Source organism: Canis lupus, chromosome 7 (assembly GCF_003254725.2).
Source record: "Canis lupus dingo isolate Sandy chromosome 7, ASM325472v2, whole genome shotgun sequence".
NCBI classification, from domain to species: Eukaryota; Metazoa; Chordata; class Mammalia; order Carnivora; family Canidae; genus Canis; species Canis lupus.
In genome coordinates, this window is record NC_064249.1 from 65,452,249 (window position 1) to 65,472,135 (window position 19,887).

At 41.2% G+C, this 19,887-nt stretch overlaps 1 long non-coding RNA gene across 1 annotated transcript; it reads left to right on the top strand.

Moving 5' to 3' along the window:
- Positions 1 to 839: 839 nt before the first annotated feature.
- On the top strand, positions 840 to 19,492 carry LOC112647967 (uncharacterized). The gene is made up of 2 exons (XR_003128608.3): positions 840 to 1,162; positions 19,109 to 19,492. It is a non-coding gene; the product is annotated as an uncharacterized LOC112647967 (long non-coding RNA).
- The last annotated feature ends 395 nt before the right edge of the window (positions 19,493 to 19,887 follow it).

A 19,887-nucleotide genomic window follows, 5' to 3' on the forward strand; every position in this document is an offset into this window, starting at 1 on the left:
GAAACAGCAGGCAAATGTGACACAACACCAGCCTGTAGCTCCACCCTTCAGTGGAACTGTTATTTTTAGTTGTCTCCTTTCTCTTTCCACAGCCATCTGCATACCTCCCTTGGTGAGTCATTTCTGAGGACATGTGACTTCTTGAACGTGAGGCTGGCTTATTTTAACAAACCAGTTCGTGTGACCCCATCTCTACCTGCAGCACTCATTAGATGGCTGTGGGGGGTGGGGGAGGAGCGCTGTGGGACCCCCAGCACCCCCAGATCCAGGCCAAAGGAATGACAACTACCCGCAGTTGAGCTGCAGGATGAGGCTCCTCGGGTGCACAACTGAGTCCCCGACTCAGAGAGCGGAGCATATTGTCTTTGCTCCATGCACGTAGCCGTGCGACTGACACTTGACCCCAGAGTCTCAGGCACAGGGAAATGCTCTGAGTCTGGAGCCGCTTCACCCAGCACCAGGCATCGAGGTCACGTCCTGAAAAATCACACCTTGCAAGGCTGTGAGTCATTTGTACAAGAGGCTAATCTTTCAAAATAGTGGATAATGAAATCGGAGTATTTCTAGAAGGTGTTGAATATAAATCATCTTTCAGAATTTGTGGTCCTCTTTTTTTTGGGGGGGTCATAGAGTAAAATACTCCCGAGTCTATGTTTCAGGCTATGTGACAACAAGGACAGAAGCACCGCCAGCTGCGCATCCAGGTCAGGGTTCCGCTGGTGTGGCACGAAGGAGCTGGAGGAGCAGGGGACAGATTCCCCTTGGTGTCCAGGGAGTAGCTCCTTCCAGCATTAATCCACTCAATAGTCACTTGCTGGGTGTTCCCAGGGTCACCTCCCGCCTCTCGCCCCACGCCTCACCGCTCCGCAGACACATGGTCTGTTTGCCTGCTGGTTTGTTGGTTTTATTTCAAGTCTTCCACGATCTCAGGCTTCTTAGCACAGGACGTCCTCATGTGATAGCCTCACTGTCTGGATGTCCCTCCTCCTCCCACTCTGGAACTATATTTAAATGACTACTTGTTAAATTAATTTGCTGAAGGTCTGTCCTCTCTACCAGATTGTCATGCAGGCAAGCCTCATTCATTCACCGACTGCTCCTCTCACACCCAGCAAGGCACCTTGGAAATAGGAGGATTTCTCTCAATAAATGTGTTGATTTGGTAAGTCTCCTTGCTCTCAAAGTTCATAGTCTAACAAGGGGGCCAGCTGAAAAACAATGTGGTACATTCGTCTTTACATAAATGTAGACATCACCCTGTGTATGCGCAGAGAAAACAACAAGTGATTCTGCAGGAATCATGTGAGGGCAGAGTCAACAGAAGCTCTAACATTGGAGCTGGGCCTTGGAGTAGGAATAGGAGTTTGAGTGAAAAGAGAGGAGAAGGAATTCTGAGCAGAAGATTTGGTACAAAAAAGACAGTGAGGGATAAAAGTATTGAATGGGTTCTGGGGGAAAGCACACAGTCGAATGTGCTAGAATAGATCGTGTCTGAAGGGGAATGCAGGCAATTGTAGACATCTTGTGTTTTCTGCTACAGACATATTTTAAGCAAACAGGAACATAGTAAGGAATACACGAAAACTAAATAATCAGCTTGTGCTTTAGAACATTCTCTCTAGTGACAAAGTGGAAGACAGATTGGAACGGAGAGTGGATGAAAACCATCTAGGGGGCTGTTGCAGGGGTCAAGGCCAGAGGGGAGAGACAGTGGGAGCACAGCTGGCAGGCTTGGTGTGGCTCCGTGTGGAGGGTGAGGGAGAGGCGTTCACCAAATATGACTGAGGATCCCAACATGGGTGCTGGGTAACAGACAATGAGCTTGCCACTTGCAAGTGTGACAAGAACATGGGAGGAGAATGAATGGGGACTGGGGAGCAACGTGAGGAAGGAGAGCTCACTTGGCTTAGGACAGACTGGGTTCCCATGCCTCTTCTTCAGCCTGGAGGAAACGTCAAGAGCAGTATTTGTCAACCTTCTTCAAATTATTGCTCCTTAAGGAGCTTTTTAAAATTTTTTTTTTTTCAGGGCACTTGGGTGACTCAGTCTGTTAAACATCTGCCTTTGGCTCAGGTCAGAGTCCTGGGATCAAGCCCCACATCAGGATCCCTGCTCAGTGGGGAGTCTGCTTCTCCCTCTCTTTCTGCTCCTCCCCACCATTCATGTGTGCACTCTCTCTATCTCTCTATCTCAAATAAATAAAATCTTTTAAAAAATATTTTTTCTTAATATCCCTGCCCCCATGAAATTTTAATACTCCAGCTACACTGTATATTTGTTTATATACTGTCTATAGATAGATCTATGCCTTAGATGTAAAGAGTAGGATGTTTTGCCCTCCCCCCCACACAAAAAATTTTGCCCCCTTGAGAATGTACAGGAGGAGGAGGGAGGGAGGCCAACAGTACTCTGCTTACAAGGAGTAAGGAAGTTTTCATGCAGAGGAGCATTTGCAGTGGGCTTTGGGGATTGAGTTAAAAAGTTTATGTTTTGTTTTTACTGTGATACTATATAACTTTGTGCAAGTTTAAGATGTACGATATGTGGATTTGAGGCACTTACATACTGCAGTATGATTACCATCATAGAATTAGCTAATACTTCATCACCTCACATAATTAACATTTCTTGTTTGTGGTAAGAACATTTACAATTTACTCTCTCAGTAACTTCCAAATACATAATATAGTACTATTAACTATAATCACCATAAGATCCCCAGAACTTATTTATCTTACAGCCAGAATCTTATAGTCTTTGACCAACATCTCCCATTTCTCCCACTCCCACTACTCCTGACAACCACCACTGTAACCTCTGGTTCTTTGGATTAGTCACATACATGTGAGATCATACAGTATTAGTCTTTCCTTGTCTGATTTGATCTCACTTAGCATAAAGAAGACATGATATGTATACTTACAATGAAATATTATTCAGCAATGGAGAGAAGGAAATCCTGCCATTGGAGACAACATGGATGCATCTTGAGGGCATTATGTTAAAAATCGGTTGTTGTTTATTTTTTTAATCGAGATAAAATTCTCAGGGAGTCTGGGTGGAAAGATAAAAGGGCATTACAATTGACGAGTGAGTCCCTAGAAGTGGGTGGAAGTGCCAGAAGAGAATCCACAGGAGAAAGAGATGTCTTTCTGAACAAGAATGGGTCCTCCACAGCGTTCTCTCATGTACAAAGGGTCTGAGAGGTAGGATAAGTGGACCAGGTAATCTGGAGATGAGGTGGAGAGAGATAGAAAAACAACTGACAGGAGGCAAATAAGCTCCCCATAGATAAGAGAAGGATTTTTGTTACCACGTTTTTGCTTTTTATGATGTTGTAATAATGGATGTTCCCGAACACTCCATTTCCTAGATTTGTGTACATATCTGTGAGAGAAATTCCCAGAGGTGAAGTGGCTGGGTCAAAGGGCATGTGATGTAAATTCTTGGTGCATAGAACCAAATGCTCTCTGAGAGGGTAGCACCAGGTTACATTCTCACCGTGACCTTCCACACACAGCCAGCACAACGTGCCATCAAATGTTTTCACCTCTGCCAAATCTGATAGTGAAAGAGCAGTATTACTTTTTTAGATTAAATTTGCATTTCTCTGTTTATGAATGAAGTTGAGCATCTTTTCATAGGGTTAGAAGCCAGTTTTAGTTTGTTGTGTTTTTTTTTTTGATGAAATGTTTTAGAGCTTTTGTCCATTTTGTATTTCATTATTATTTGCACAGTGATTTCTGTAAATTTTTCACACATTAAGGAAATGTTGTCTTTAATTAGTGATATAAGCTGCACATGTTTTCACCAGCTCACTGTTTTTTTTTTTATTTATTTATGATATTATTGTACAAGACACACTTCTCAAAGCTTTCGTATGGTAAAAGTTACCGATACGTTCTGTTATAGTTTCTCAGTTTTTTGTTACACATAGAAAAGCCTCTACTACTCAGAGTTTATTTTTTAAGTATATTCTATTTTTCCTTCCAGAGATATATTTTTGTTTTTTTATCTTCTAAATTTTGAATCCATGTAGAATTTAACTGTAATAATGTGGGAAGTCGAAATCTAAGTATATATTTTTCCCTGGGGCTTATATGTTCCAGTGTCCGTTATTGAATAAGCCATCTTCTCCCTATTGAGTTGAGTTCTGAACTTCTGTCACATATTGAATTCCAATATATCTCATATTGATTTCTGGGCCTTTTATTGTTACATGGGTACCCATGTATCAATGCCATGAGGCTTTCACTGATAGCACATTACAATGTGTATGACATCTGGTAGAGCTAGTCTTCCTCAGTAATTCTCACACACACACACACACACACACACACACACACACACACACACACTCCTCTTCAGCTCTTGCTGCTTGTTGGAACATCTTCTTTGTGTAGAACATTCCATAGTTTCTTTGTAATGTGTCATGATGTGAATTTCTTTTCATTCATATTTAATATTACTCCTTCACAAATCTACTACCCTGTTCTTTTCTCTTCTCTTCTTCTGAAATATCATTTACATTTTGGGTTTTTTTTTTTAAGATTTGACTTATTTATTTGAGAGAGATAGCAGAGCAAGATAGAGCACGAGCTGGCAGGAGGGGCAGGGGGAGAGGAAGAAGTAGGCTTCTGTCTGTGGGACTCCATCCCAGGATCCAGGATCATGACCTGAGCCACGGCAGACGCTTAACCAACCAAGCCACCCAGGTGCCCCACCATTTACACTCTTGAGAGAGATTCTCTTTGAGAAGAGAGACCTTCTGTATCTTCCATATCCCTTAAGCTTCTCTCATATTTTCTTTTTTTTTTTTACTTCTCTGCACTACAATTCTGTAGAGTTTATTCTCATTATCTTCAATTTTCTAATTCATCTTCTATATCTAGTCTGATGCCACTTCCATCCATTAATATTTTTACTGTATTTTTCTGTTACTGTATCTTTCATTTCTAGTTCTGTTTGATTTTCCAACCATCTTGTCACATTCATGGTTCATACTCCTTGCAGATATTTAAAGCTTATCTTCTATTTATTTAAATAAAATTGGCTTAGCTGTTTATACTCTGTGGGTGATCATTCAGATAGCCAAAGTTGTGTGAATCACCCCTTCTGTCTCTCTATTTGTGCTGGCATTAACTAATGGTGTCTTGCTTTCTAGTGTGTTTGGTAGTCTTCAACTGCAATGCTTACTGCTCATGAAAAATTATTTGTACAAAATCCCTGAGGCCTAGGATAAGAGTGTCTGCTCCCAGGGATGATTAGAGTTTGTTCCTGCCGTGTGTTTGGAAGCACTATGATGTGGTATCACTTTAAACCAAATTCATCACTTGACCAATGGCTTAATAGTGACATCTAACAGGGACAGGCCTGTTTGTTTTCTTTTTCCTGCTTTGCTTACTATTAAGGAAATTCTCCCTAAAGTCCCCTGAGGTAGGAGAAAGGGAAGCAGATTTGCCTCTGGTTCACCTTTGGGAGTCCCAGCTAATATGGGCAAGAGTGTTCCATGAGACCCTTCCTTTGACCTTGGGTGAATCCTGGCCTTGGAGTATTTGGGTCTTCTTCATCCTGAAGCTCTATTAAAATCAGAGCCAACTCAATTTAACTAGATCAAAAAAGATATTCATGCAAAATGCTAGTCATTCAGTAGGTCCTTGTGATTTGTCAGCTTTTCAGTGCTTTTAAGAACAATCTTATTTAATATTTTATTCAATGTTTCATTGTTTCCAGAGGAAGGGTTAACCTATTTCTTTTTTTTTTTTTAGAGAGAAAGAGAGAGAGAGAATATGTTCTTGAGCAGAGGGTGGGAGGGGCAGAGGAAGAGGGAGAGAGAATCTTAAGCAGACTCTTAAGTTTAGTGTAGAGACCAACACCAGGCTCTGTCTCATCAACCCGGAGATCATGACCTGAGGTGAAACCAAGAGTTGGTCACTTAACCTACTGCACCACCCAGGCAATCGTGGAAGGGTTAATCTAAATAACTGAGCCTGGGATGCTTGGGTGGCTCAGTGGTTGAGTGTCTGCCTTTGACTCAGGTCATGATTCTGGGGTCCTGGTATCGAGCCTGTATCAGAGCCCCTGCAGAGAGTCTGCTTCTCTCTCTGCTTGTGTCTCTGCTTCTCTCTCTGTGTCTCTCATGAATAAATCAATAAAATCTTTAAAAAAAAAAAAGCAACTGAATCCATTATTACCAAAAATGGAGTAATACCTGTTGATATTTCTTATAAGCTTTAGAAAGTTTTTTTTTAATTTTATATCTTTATTGGCTTCACATTTCATTTATAGAATTTTTTAGAGAGTTCAGGTTTTTGCTTAGTCTCCCTGTTTAAGAACATGATATGCCTTTCCATTTATTCAAATCTTTTGTTTCTTAATAGCATTTTAAAGTTGTCACCTTCTACAGTTTATATTTGTTTTGTAAATTTTCACTTTTTGGTTAAATTTATGTCTACATGCTTTCTTTCTCTTATATAAATGTAATATTAAACCCAGAAATTTTCCTCAGAGTTCTGCTCTATGGTATAGGTTCTGATATATGCTAATGTAATCATCTTTATTTCATTATTCAAATCCATCCCTGATGGTAAAGTTGTACAAGAGTATTTTAGCATTTCCAAGTGGAAGGATTTTTCTTTTTTCTCCTAATTTTATTTTTAATGAATTGCTTCATGATCAGAGAGGCTTTTCTGTGCTCATTCCAAATTTTGGAATTTATTGAAGCTTTCTTTTACCCTTGTATATATAGTCAATTTTTTTGACTATTCCAAGAGTACTTGGAAAAGTATATTCTCAAGGTATAGAGAGTTCTATGTATATTAAATTTACGAATTACATTATTTTTTTTTGATTTGCACTAAAAGGAATAATAAAAGGGATCTAAAGCTCATATAGGAAACTTAAATTTTCTCAATTTTTTTTTTTTTTTTTTTTTTTTTGGCTCAGGATCATGACCTGAACCAAAGGCAGACTCTCAACCACTGAGCCTCCTAGACATCGCAAATTTTCCCAGTATTTGTACATTAAAAATATTTGTGTTCTGCTTTTTGACTTGGAAATGATTTGGCTAGATGTAAAATTCTCTGGTCATGCATTGTAGACATTGTTTAAATCTCTTTTAGGTCTTCTGAGTGTTGCTATGGTGAAACTTAAGAGCAGCTTGGGTTTGTTAAGTCTCTTTATAGGTGACTTGGTCTTGCTATCAGAAAGTTCAAAGGATTCCTTTGTATCTTTATAGTCCAAAAACTTTTCTAGGCTATGATTTGATGTCGATTATTTTGTGTTAATTTTGCCTGCAATGGAGTAACCCCTTTTATTTATTTATTTATTTATTTATTTATTTATTTATTTATTTATTTTTAAAGATTTATTATTTATTTATGATAGATATAGAAAGAGAGAGAGAGAGAGGCAGAGACACAGGAGGAAGGAGAAGCAGGCCCCACGCCAGGAGCCCGATGCAGGACTCGATCCCGGGACTCCAGGACCGCTCTCCTGGCCAAAGGCAGGCACTAAACCGCTGAGCCACCCAGGGATCCTCGAGTAACCCCTTTTAATCTGAATAGTCTGGTCTTTTACATATGGAAAGTGTTAACAGTTATTTTATTTATTAAAATATTATTACTGCTTCATATTTTCTATTTTCTTTTTCATACATATATTTAAAGATTTCTTTATTTATTTGGGGGAGAGAGAGAGTGTGTGAACATGGAGGTGGAGGAGCAGAGAGAGAGGGAAAAAGAATCTCAAGCTGACTCCCCACTGAGTATGGAGCCTCATGCAGGGCTCGATCTCACAACCCTGAGATCACACCCTGAGTGGAAACCAAGAGTCTGATGCTCAACCAACTGAGCCACTAAGCACCCCTTTTTCAGATATATTTTATATACTATTCACTCTTCCGTTAATCCTTTACAAACTTTCATTCATTTCTGTTTTATTTCATTGCTCACTCCCAACCTGTGAGTACCTGATATGTTTCCAGCTGAGAGCACCTCCCTTCTCCTGCCACCACTGTTGTCCTTATTTCTCTGTCACCTTCTTTGCTAAGTTCTGCTAGTTCTTGTTTTACCTCCTCTTCTCTTGCTCAATTTTTCCTAAACAATTGTATGTCTGGGCTCTTGTTTTGTTTTGTTTCGAGCTCCTGGTTTTTAAAGATGATTGCTTCACTAGGTTTTTTTTTTTTTTTTTCAATGCATGACAATACTTTGAGTCCCAAATTTCACCTATTTTGTGACAATATTTGTCTAGTGAATCTTTTTCCACTCTTCTTCATTTGTTGTTCTTGTTTCTTTCACCTTCTCTCATGCATAGGTTCCGTACTGATTCCTTTCTGGCTACTCATCTTGAAGTGAGGTGAGGCTTTCTGAATCAGCTCTTTGCAAAAAATGTATGTGAGGAGAGAGCCAGGGTTTATTCTGAGCTAGTAGGAATTCTTCTTAAACATAAGGCCATGATGGTGAGACTCCTCTAGTTGTCAACTTATAGTTTCTTTTCCTGCAGCAATTGCTAGCCGCAGAGCTGCACACAAGGAAATCACCTTCCTTCCCCTGACTGGCTAATACACTAAATAATGAACTTTGTCATTGTTAGGGTATCTGAGTCATCAGATTTCTTTATTTTCTGGAACTGTGATGACATAACACTTCCCCTTAGGATAGTGATACTCCAAAATAAAGGACTACATTTGACCTGCAAGTGGCCACCATCATCATCACTATCATTGAATTCTGTAGCTTCAATCTCCTTTTTCAATCCAATTTAAAGACTACAACATGGAATATGAGGAAGGTGAAGAAATTTCCAGAACAGGATAACTTCTGTGAAGGGGAGGATCCTGATAGAATGGCTGTCAGATACCTGAAGATGTAAATTTTTATTTCAGATAAGAACTTACTTAATGTCCTTTAGAAAAAAAAAATCTCATTTCAATTTTGTCGTCCAGAAAGAAAATGTCTCAGAAAATAAAAGTCATTAGACTCTGCTAAAGCTGGGTATTGTGGAATAAAAACAGGGGCATAGGTCAAATGGGGTTTCCAGTGTACTACCTCAGCAAGACAGTCAGAAGAAATACATCAAAGATCATGATTCGGAGAACCCTTAAGGTTTATCAAGTTTTATTATATCCATGCACTGAATTTATAAGTATTTGTGTTGTTATCTATTTATTTTTATAGATACATATAGATGTATTTTCTATGTATTATCTCTTGTTTTCTTTCTTTTTTTTAAAAAAAAGATTTTATTTATTTATTCATGAGAGACACAGAGAGAGACAGAGACATAGGCAGAGGGAGAAGCAGGCTCCTTCAGGAAGCCTAGTATGGGACTTGATCCCAGGACCTTGGGATGACACCCTGAGCCAAAGGCAGATGCTCAACCACTGAGCCACCCAGGGGCCCCAAATCCTCTTCTCTACACTGGTTGTTGGAGGTAAAGATGGCCCTGGTGCTCCGGAGGACAGGAGAGTACGCAGAGCCTAGGATGCTGAAAGTAGGCAGGCCTGCTCCCAAAAAGGGGTCGGGGTCCAGGGGGAGACTTGCTCAGGGAGCACAGGGTGCTGGGAACTCTGTACCTTCCTCCTCTAGCCTACGATTTTCCATCGCCACCAGACAGCTGTTTGAAATACTACAGCTCCAATCCCCATGACTCTCTTGGAACTCTTCCACCATCCCCATGGCCTCACAGCTCCAGTATGGGAAACTGTGCTTTAGAGGGATGTTATGAATATTAAGGAACAAGTGATTATAAATCTTTTGGCAAACAGACAGTCCTATAGAAATGTTAAATAACCGTATGTTCCCATTTAGCTTCATTTATAGCTTTTGGATGGAACTGAGACATTTTCCCTCTTGTTTGGGACTTTCACTATTCAGTATTTGTAAAGAAATCTTTAGCCACCTCTTATGTAAGGCTTAAGGGAAGTTCTCTTCATCTTCATGCTGACTTCTCCAAAGGGGTTTTTGTTTTTGTTTTTAGTTTGGTTTGTTTGGTGGTTTTTGTTTTTGTTTTTTCGGTCTGCTCTGAAGGCCCTGTCATTGGTTGGGTCTGTTACAAACAATCTCTTAATTGTGCGGCTTACACCTATCTAAAGACTTCATCAGTTCATTGTCTTTCTGAGGGCATTCACAGGTCATGAAAAATCTAGGTTCTGTAGAGTTAGCCTTCATCTTGGATCATAACACTTAACATGATTTCTTTTCATATGGTTCCATTGTGTTATGCAACGATACCTGCCTCCCACCCCCAAATCTGAGTACGTATCTCCAAAACCCAATTACCCACACAAACTTGGGACCAGTTATCTGGATAAATGATAGCCATAAGTGTTCCAAGAAACTTTAACCTTAATAACTTCATAATAATTAATAGTGCTAAATTAATCTAGAGAGCCTCTCCCAAGAGTTGCCAAAAGGGAATATAATTTAACTACTTTGAGAACCTTTACTCTGTTCTCATCCCACACTTCCATGGAAAGTTCCAAAGATATGCAGAGGAAAGGTGGAGAACAGTGGAGAATGAAACGAGATGAGGACTGGCTGTTACAGGCTGGGTGATCAACGGTACACTTCTCCCCTCTGAACTCTTCCTAAAACTGGAGGTACTTCTGTATTTTTCTCTCCTCAGTGCAGTGTCAATGAATACTTTCCACTCTCCTGGAGCCATTAATGTGCAATCATCATCCCTCTGTGGAGGCCATCTGACCACTGTGTTGGTCTTGTCTTCATGGATAAAATCTTCCAGGTCTCTCTGTCCACTCAGAGCCCAAGGCCCACTCTCTGCTGGGTTATATCCTCCAGGTCCCAAATAGAAAGTTTCAGGGGAGGGGGGTGGTCTGAGTTCAGAAATGCCTTACCAGACTCTTCTGCATCTTTAGTAAACCAAGATGTCCTAAAGCAGTCAAGTCTTCATTTACACCCTTTAAATATCTGTAGACGGTTATCATGGCTCTCAGTCCAGAAACACTCTAACCTCTCTAACACACTAACACACTTCTGCCCTCTTCCAGAAAATGCACACAGTGCATTTTCCAGAAAATGCAACAGTGCTTGTGTTGTTTTAGAAGACCTTTGATGGCACCAAACAGATTCTGATTCCCTTGTTATCAGATACAGAAAGTGAATTGGTCTCTACCTTGTGCACAGAGAAGCTTTTCTGTGTATAGGCTGGCAGTGCAGCCTACAGGCAATGGGGAGATTGTCAGATGGCAACAGTAAAGCATGAATAACATTTAATTTGAGCAGTCTTTTGTCCTGCTAAGATGTCTTCTCTTCCTTTTGTCTGTAAACTGTTTTTCTGCCTCTATTTCTTTTTGGTCTTATCTTCTGGTAAAATGCATGAACTTACACTTTGTAGCAATCTGCACTGCAGCAGACTTTGAACAGATTCCTCTGTAAATTCTTCAAGGACAGTGATTATAGTAGTAATTCCTCTGTATGTGTGTGTGTGAGGGAGAGGGAGAGAGAGCGCGCATCAAATAAGTGAGTGAATGCATACATACGTGAATAAAGAAATGGAAATTGCAAAAGGGAATTATCAGGAAAGAGAAGACTGTATAATTTATTTTTAAATTTTTAAAAAATTTTTAAAGATTTTATTTATTTATGAGAGAGAGAGAGAGAGAGAGAGGCAGAGACACAGGCAGAGGGAGAAGCAGGCTCCATGCAGGGAGCCCGACAGGGACTCGATCCCGGGTCTCCAGGATTAGATCCTGGGCTGAAGGCGGCGCTAAACCGCTGAGCTACCGGGGCTGCCCCAAGACTGTATAATTTAAAAAAAGGAAGAAAATCTGGTCATATGCCCACATTCACTGTTGATGTTGTGTTGCGATTGAAACAATCCTAAAAAGATGTGATGGCACGTGGCAAGTTGCTGGCTTTGGAGACAAATGGTCTTAAGCTTGAACCCTGGCCCTGTCATCTACCGAGCCCTAAACCTCTCTGAGGCTGTTGTTCTCTTTGGCATGAGGCAGGACACACAGCCATCATAGGCACCATGCAGGATTTACACTAGAATAACGACGTAAGTGCTTGCCACTGCGCCTGCCACAGGGAGGGCTCAACAAACGGTGTGGTATCTCTGGATGGCATCCTAGTCAGTGTTGAAGTGAAGACATTTCTTATTTTGGCTGAATATTTGGTACGTGTGTCACGGACCTGTTCTCTCACCTCCCCTAATTTGCATCTTCTATTTTTTTAATCCCTAAAGTTCATTTTATGTAAGTAATTTCAGTATTCTTTTCAGAATTAGGGTCTAGCACTTCACATTCCCCAAGGGGTGATGAAGGCCATGTTTAGTGATGCCTTTGCTGTGTCTTGACCAGCCTTTGGAGGGCAGCGGCAGAGACCAGGGTGGTACAGGAGCCCCGCCCCCAGCTGTATTCTGAGTCCTCTTATAGGACCACTGTTCCTCATTTTTGATGAAAAATCTGCACTAGGTGCATGGAATAAAAGAGAGGTTCCAATAATCAAAGAATCATCTTTCAACATAAAGAAGGAGGAGAAAGGCAAGTAAGCATTTTTCAAATTCTAAAAGATATCATTTGAGCAGTCTCTCTTCCAGAATTTCTTATCTGAAAAAAGATTCTTGGAATCCTTTCTGCCCATAAAACTTGGAAGTTTTGCAACACCACCAGCAGGGCAAGCAGCTTAGACATGGAGCCGCCATGTTGCCTGTAGACAAAGCCTGGCTCCCACCCTGCTGGTCCCGTCGAAGCAAATCTGCACAACTAGGATCTCCTTGGACACTGTCACAACTGACAAGAAGGTCAAGAACAAACAAAGGAGCCAGGAGTAAATTTACTTGTGGGAAAGCAGGCAGTGGCGGGGCAATTTAGCTGAGAGATTTGGAGACTGAGGGCTTAATGGGATTAAGAAAATAATGAATCCCCAAATTAACAGCTGTTGGCCAGGGAGACCCCACAATAAAATGTGTTTTTATTTGTGGTTCAATTGTCTTAGTGGGAATTGGAGATGTCTGTGCCAGCCTGGCTGTTTGGCAGGGCTGGGATCTCCGGAGAGGCTGCAAGCAGAGGACCCTGAGCCCATGGATGGAGAAATTGCTGTGTCAGGCCCTATGGTCAGCTTTATAAGAATTGTCTCATTTAAGTCTCCTAAAGCCCCATGAGGAAAGTACTATAGCTATTGTCCCATTTTACAGACAGGGAGACTGAATGTAGGAATACCAAGTAACAACTAGACTCATACAGGGTTACGACTCACACAGGGACTCTAGGGCCACATTCCTAACCACTACGCAATCCTGCCTCCTGCAAGTGAACCTTAGCAACCGGGAAGGAGGATGCAGCCCTGGGTTCGAGGTGAGCTCAGGTAGTAAGTTACCTGTGCCTTGTCCTCAGCCTGAGATATAGGGCTGTGGAAAATGCATTTCCTGCTTCAGGATGGTGGGTGGAGACATGCATATTACAGTGTATTCATGAGAGAGAGGAGAGAGCCTTGGGGAGGGATGGAAGGTGGACCAGGAAAGTATGTGCATGGCACACAGACGTGTCCATGCACACCCACTCACCCATTCACAAACAGCCCCAGGCAAGTGGCAGGGGTGGTCCTGCCTCTCTTCACACACACCTCTTTCCTCCACACCATTTCACCCGCCTGATTCCTTGGTTAAGACATTCTTACCTCCCCTTTGCCATCCTGACCGCCCAGTGTGAGCATATTGCTTTCTATTATCTGTATATCCAAATTTTCAGCTTACTTACGATACCCTTATGCTCAAAATGCTAGCTGAATTTGATAAGACTGACACTAAACCACAATAGAAAAAGAACATAATGCTGAATAAAAGTAGTACTTTTAAAAAAAAGAGCTTCAAGTGTCATTCTGACTTCTGGAAACTTCTTCCCATGAAACTCATATATTTTCCAGACTTTTAACACTTTGATCATTATGATCATTTTACATTTTTACCTCTTTCAATTGAGCTTTTGCAACTCAGAGATCAAGTTTGTTGCGTAACAACATTAACAGCTAATAAATTATGCTCTCCTCTGCCATTTTCTTGAGCAGGGCTGGCCGAGTCAAGGCCTCACGGAATTTGGGAGGAACTATTCTGAGGTTGATCCTCCAGTTGGGCTATAAGGTCAGGATTCCATGCCAGAGCTATGCTGCTCCTAAAGAGGGCATGGAGCTGAGACTCACCAAGTTGTGGGTCCATATGCTCTTTTCCAAAACTCTTGGAACCAATATGATTCAGAATTGTTTAGATTTCAGGAAAGAAATGTGCATATACCATATCTTGTAGAACAACTCCCACTGGGATCTGGAACAGCACCCCCTAATCAAACACATTAGTATTTCCATAGCGGAAAATATATTCACATCAAGTGGAATAAATATTAAATGTAGTCTAATATCATAACAATATAAATAATATAATATAATTAATAGTATAAATATTAAAATAATATAAATAACAGAGATATACATATTAAAATAATATAATAAATAATGTAAATATAAAATATAAATAATCAATTCATGTTAGTTTGGAGGAGGAGGTACAGGAGGAGGGGAAAGAGAATCCTAAGCAGGCTCCATACTCAGTGCAGAGCCTGACTTGGGCTGGATCTCACGTGCCTGAGCAGAAATCAAGAGTCCGATGCTCAACTGACTGAGCCACCCACACCCTCCTCGACCGTCAAATAACTTCAAATGACATTGTTGTTGCCACATGGGTTATCGAAACCCTTTTGGTTTTCAGATTTTGGGATTTGGGGTTTAATGGGGTTGTGGGCCTGGCAGGGCCAATGGCTGCCATTCATGGAGACTTCCTGTGCTCTCTGTGATCCTGACGAGAACCTCACAGGAGGGAAGTGTTCACAGCTTCACATGATAGACATGGAAACTTTGAAGCAGACAGTCTGGGAACATGGCCTGAGGTCTCCAAAAGAGAGAGAGGAGTCAAAGCTGGCATATCTACACCTGTGCAAGGCCTACCGTTTTGCTACCCTGACGTCTTCCCCCTAAGAAAATGACCAGCCTGACAGGTTTTTCCTTAAGATGACAACTCTCTTTATGTCACCTGTCTGACAGGCGGGCCCCTGGCTACTTGGCTCTCTCAGCTGTCTACACTTAGCATTATTAGCTCTTAGGGCTGTCAGGTTGATACGGATCCCCTGCTCTTTATGCAAGGGCCCCTTTAGTTTTCCTACTAAAAATATTTTTAAATAGTTGAGTGCCCCAGACATTCTTGAAGCAGTCATTTCCTTCCCTTCTCCTTTATTAATGGGCTAATTTCCTTCGACTCCCCAGTGTTGCTCTGAGGCACTTGTGGAAGGCCTGTTTATTGCCTTTGGCTGACATTACCTTTCTCCTTCTCCACCCCCAACTTTATCTTCTCCCTGCCAGCAGGACTAACCTTTGTTCCTTTCCTCCTTTGGGCTTCCCTCTCTTGCTCTGAATTTTCCGGAGGAGCGGTGGGGGGGGGGTGGGGGGGTGTTCTGAGCACTGGCTCCCCAGCCCGTTACACAGTGAGGAGTCCTGGCCTCCTCATTTGGGAAGGTTTGGGGCCATGACTGTGAAGAAGTCACATTGAGTGGGAAGTGTTCATGCTCTGGATGAAAAAACCAATCGTCTTAAACTTTCTTTTGCATTTCACCCTTTTACAGGGCACACACTGGGACGAACACCCTTGAACAGGGCCTTTCCTTATTTGAGAGCCCGTGAAGGATCTTACCACAGGGTAGCTCCTCACAGCTCTGTGATGACATGAGTATGGTCAGTCAACAGCAGAGGAACCTGAGGTGGATTTGGCTTCTGAGATTTCTCCTAGCCCCCAGGGTTCTCAGGAAAGTTGGCCAAGGGCGGAATGGATATGGCCTATGGGCTCACTGCTCTGATTGAGCGACTCCCCTTCCCAATCAAGCTTTCTTAGCCTCTTTTTCCTTCATATTCTCACATAAGATGGGAGTCATGAGAATATCACTATGATTCTTTTTTTTTTTTAAGATTTTATTCATTTATTTGACAGAAGGAGACGGAGAGGGAGAGGGAGAGAGACAGAAAGAGAGAACAAACAGGAGGAGTAGCAGAGGGAGAGGGAGAAGCAAACTCCCTGATGAGCAGGGAGCCCAATGCAGGGCTCGATCTCAGGACCCTGAGATCATGACCTGAGCTGAAGGCAGATGCTCAACTGACTGAGCCACCCAGGCGCCCTGAGAATACCACTCTGATTCTGACACCAACTCCAATGTGTGTGTTTCTTTTTTCACACCACTGAGCAATCCTCCAACATTAGCTGAGCGTCCTACTATTCAACTCCATTCTGACACTATGTACCTGGAGGTGGTGTCACGTCCCTCAGGTTAAAGGTTCATCCCCAGGAGATTGCCTCCCCTGCCTCAACGTCAGATGTCGATCACAAGTCCAGGCTGTCACCAGTGCTTCTGACTGGTGGGCTAGGGACAGTGGAGGTTCCCACCTGCTTGGATTCAATTAATTTGCTACAGCAGCTCACAGAACTCAGAGAAGCATTGCTTATGTTTACCCATTTACTATGAAAGGATAGAAGTGAGGAGCAGCCATGTAGAAGAGATGCATAGGGCAAGGTATAGGGAGAGCTTGGAGCTTTCATGCTAAGTTTTTATGGAGGTTTCATTATATAGGCATGATTAGCTAAGTCACGGGCCATTGGTGATTAACTCTTTCTCTCTAGCCTTCTCCCCTTCTTGGAAATAAGGGGTGGAACTGAAAGTTCAATCTCTAATTACATGGTTGATTCCTCTGGTGACCAGTCCCCACCTTTAGGTGACTGAGGGGCTTTCCAAAAGTTACCTCATTAGCATGACAAAAGACAGTTTCCCTCTCCTCTCATTTCAGCAATCCCAAGGGTTTTAGGAGCTCTGTGCTGCGAATATGGACAAAGACCAAATATATATGTCTTATTATAGTCACGAGATCACAAATACCTAACCCATTGAGTTGTCATGTGGGATAAGTTAATTAAATGAGTGAATATGTCTGGAGCTTTTTGCGCTGTGTCAGTTCTCTGGACACTGAGGCCACCCTTTTGTGCTCCAAGGTGAAGTCCTAATACGACCAAGGTGGGAAAATATTTGTCATCTCCCCAAGGAAGGAGGATTCTATATTGACACCCAGGGCAGGACTAACTCTCAGGTAGGGCTGGGATTAGAACCCAAAGGTAGAGATTCTCAGTGCTCTGTGCTAGGATGACAAACTGTACTGGTTTACTAGGGACTTTTCCAGTCTTAGCACCAAACGTTCTGCTTTTCAGAAAACACTTCAGCCCCATTGGTCACCCTAACCCTCCGGTCTTCGTGAGCCTTTGTTGCTTTATTGACCAAAATAGTATGCTTGGGGTGTCTGGGTGGCTCAGTTGGTTAAGTGTCTGATTCTTGATTTCAGCTCAGGTCATGATCTCAGCATTCTGGGATTGAGCCCTATGTTGATTTCCATGCTCAGCACAGAGTCTGCTTGTTCCTCTCCCTCCAGACCTCCCTCACTTGCTCTCTCCCTTTCTCTCTCTCTCAAATAAATAAAATCTTAAAAAAAAAAAAAAAACACTATGTTTTCTGTCTTCACAGCTTTTTACAGTGGGAAAAAACCTTCAGATGCCAATCTTTGTATATAGGAAGTATTTTAAGTTACTGAAACCTAAAATTTCATAAAATAAGCATGTTTTAGTTCTCCATATTACCTTCTTTTGTATTTAATTTCCATGTCCTATCTCATTAGGTTATTTCAGACCTAGTGAATAATCTGTTGCTGGCTGCTCAGAGGAGGATGATGTATTTTCAAGCTGATGGAGAATGAATTAAGTGCTATTAATAAAGAAATTTCACAAAGTTCTAACTAACTTTTGGGAGTAGCTTACAATCAACCAGACTTAATTCTTCATTTTTTAAAAAGTTTGGCCTTCTGGAAAACATTATAAGGAGGCTTTGTTGCAAAGCACACTAATGGAGTGGAAGCACTGTGCAAACTAAAATATGAAATGATGTTATTAATCCAAATATTTTACCACAATCGTTGTTTCTTTTGGAAGAGGGTGGATAAATCCAAGATTTCACTTGGCCTGAAATATGCAGGTACTCAAGAAAAGCGATTATTGCTCCCACAGGTTCAATCTATAGCAAATGTTTATTGCATACTTAATATATTCTTGACACAATTGGCTATGGAAAAGTCACAGAGAGCAAAATTTGTTTCCAATTCTTTAAGGTAGTTACGTGGGTGCTAGAAAAGTGAGGAAAATGCTTCTGAAAAACTGTGCTTTTGGAATTGAACATTGAAATCAGTCTTTCAGCCATCATTCAATATTGCCATGCTGGATCTGGAGAGGCAGAGCCTTGTTAAAATTTCTGAATAAATCTTTAGGATAAAAGTCAGGATGAGTAGCTTATTGCCACCAACTCATTCTCAATAAACTGTTAGCTAAGAATCATTTGGAAGTTTTGGGCCAATTTGTCTTTGAACTATCAACATAAACAGGTTTGTGCCCATATAATATACCCCTTGTTGAATGTTTCTTTGCAAGATTGAATTTAGAGCTGTGAACATGAAAAATTGCTGTTAAGATATGAGGTACAGTCTAATTTTGAGGAATTTTGAAAGAATCCTTGTAGGAAAGTTGGATGGGATTCTTCTTATAGTGACACGAATACCTAGGTGGTTAATTAACCTCAATTATTATGAAGCACCTTGAAAAGATGGGAAAAACAGCAAAGATCTACTATTGGAAAGGAAATCGATTGGGCTATTTCTATGCAGGATTGTTAGTGGCCACACACATAAATCTACTTTAAGAATCCACTGCATCTCAGACCACAGGATATCTACCATCAGGCATGCCCACCCAGAAACAGGCAGCAGACTCCTGCGAAGCCAGTCTGGAAGAGAAATTTCCCAGGACTGAAAATACTGTGGTCGTTTTCATTTATTTTCTTCATTCTCCTCATTTCTCTCTCTTCCCCATACTCCTTGCCTTCTGAAAACTTTTAGAAGTTGCTGGCTTCTTTCTGGATTACTGCAAATATAAAGTTGTCCCCTAAAATACCATGTGGAAAACGAATTTTTAAAGAACTTTGAAGAACATTCACTCTTTCATGAATGGCTTTTTTTTTTTTTAGCTCTATGATGGTTCTCAAACACTACCATGAAAGAAAATGATCCGCTGAATAGTATGGCCTGAAGATTCTCTGCTCCTGGAGAGCAGTGATTGAGGACCTTGGCATAAGATGCTCCAGGAATAGAACCAACAGAGCTTGAGGATTGTCTAATGTACCCACTGGCTTTTGGGTTCAAAACCATTCCTTAAAAACAGTGAGATTTTTCATGTTTTAGTTGAAAAGTCTACAAAATATGAGAAACTGCACATTTTGATAGGTTCGTTTTTTATTTTTATTTTTTTCATTCTATGTTGTACGTTAATGTATTGGGTTTTCTTTATTTTTGGCCAACCTCTGAAAATCCATAAGGCATTTCAAGAAAATAATAAATTTTACCATTGAAAACTTCCTCTGTATCTTTCTGGTCTCTTCTACCACTCAAATATCTAGCTTTGCTATACAACTTGTCATATCCCCAAGAAGTCTGGCATGGTTTGCCTTTTGTCTGTAGTTCTCTCTGCCTGGAGACAGTTCCTATCTCTGTCTCCAACCTCCTGACTTTTTTGTCCCTGCTGACCAGCCATTTCCTCCATGTTCTCATCTTCACCATTGGGAAGAATCTATCTGTTGATGTTGTTTTTATTTGTATTTCTCTAACTGCCAGTAGAATAGAACATTTTCACTGCCACTGAGACTCTTTGTCCTGTGATATGTGTTCATGTCCTTTGGATAATTTACTACTGGAAATTTGTCTACTACAGTAGCTATAAAATTTCTTATTTATGAAAGATATTGGCCCT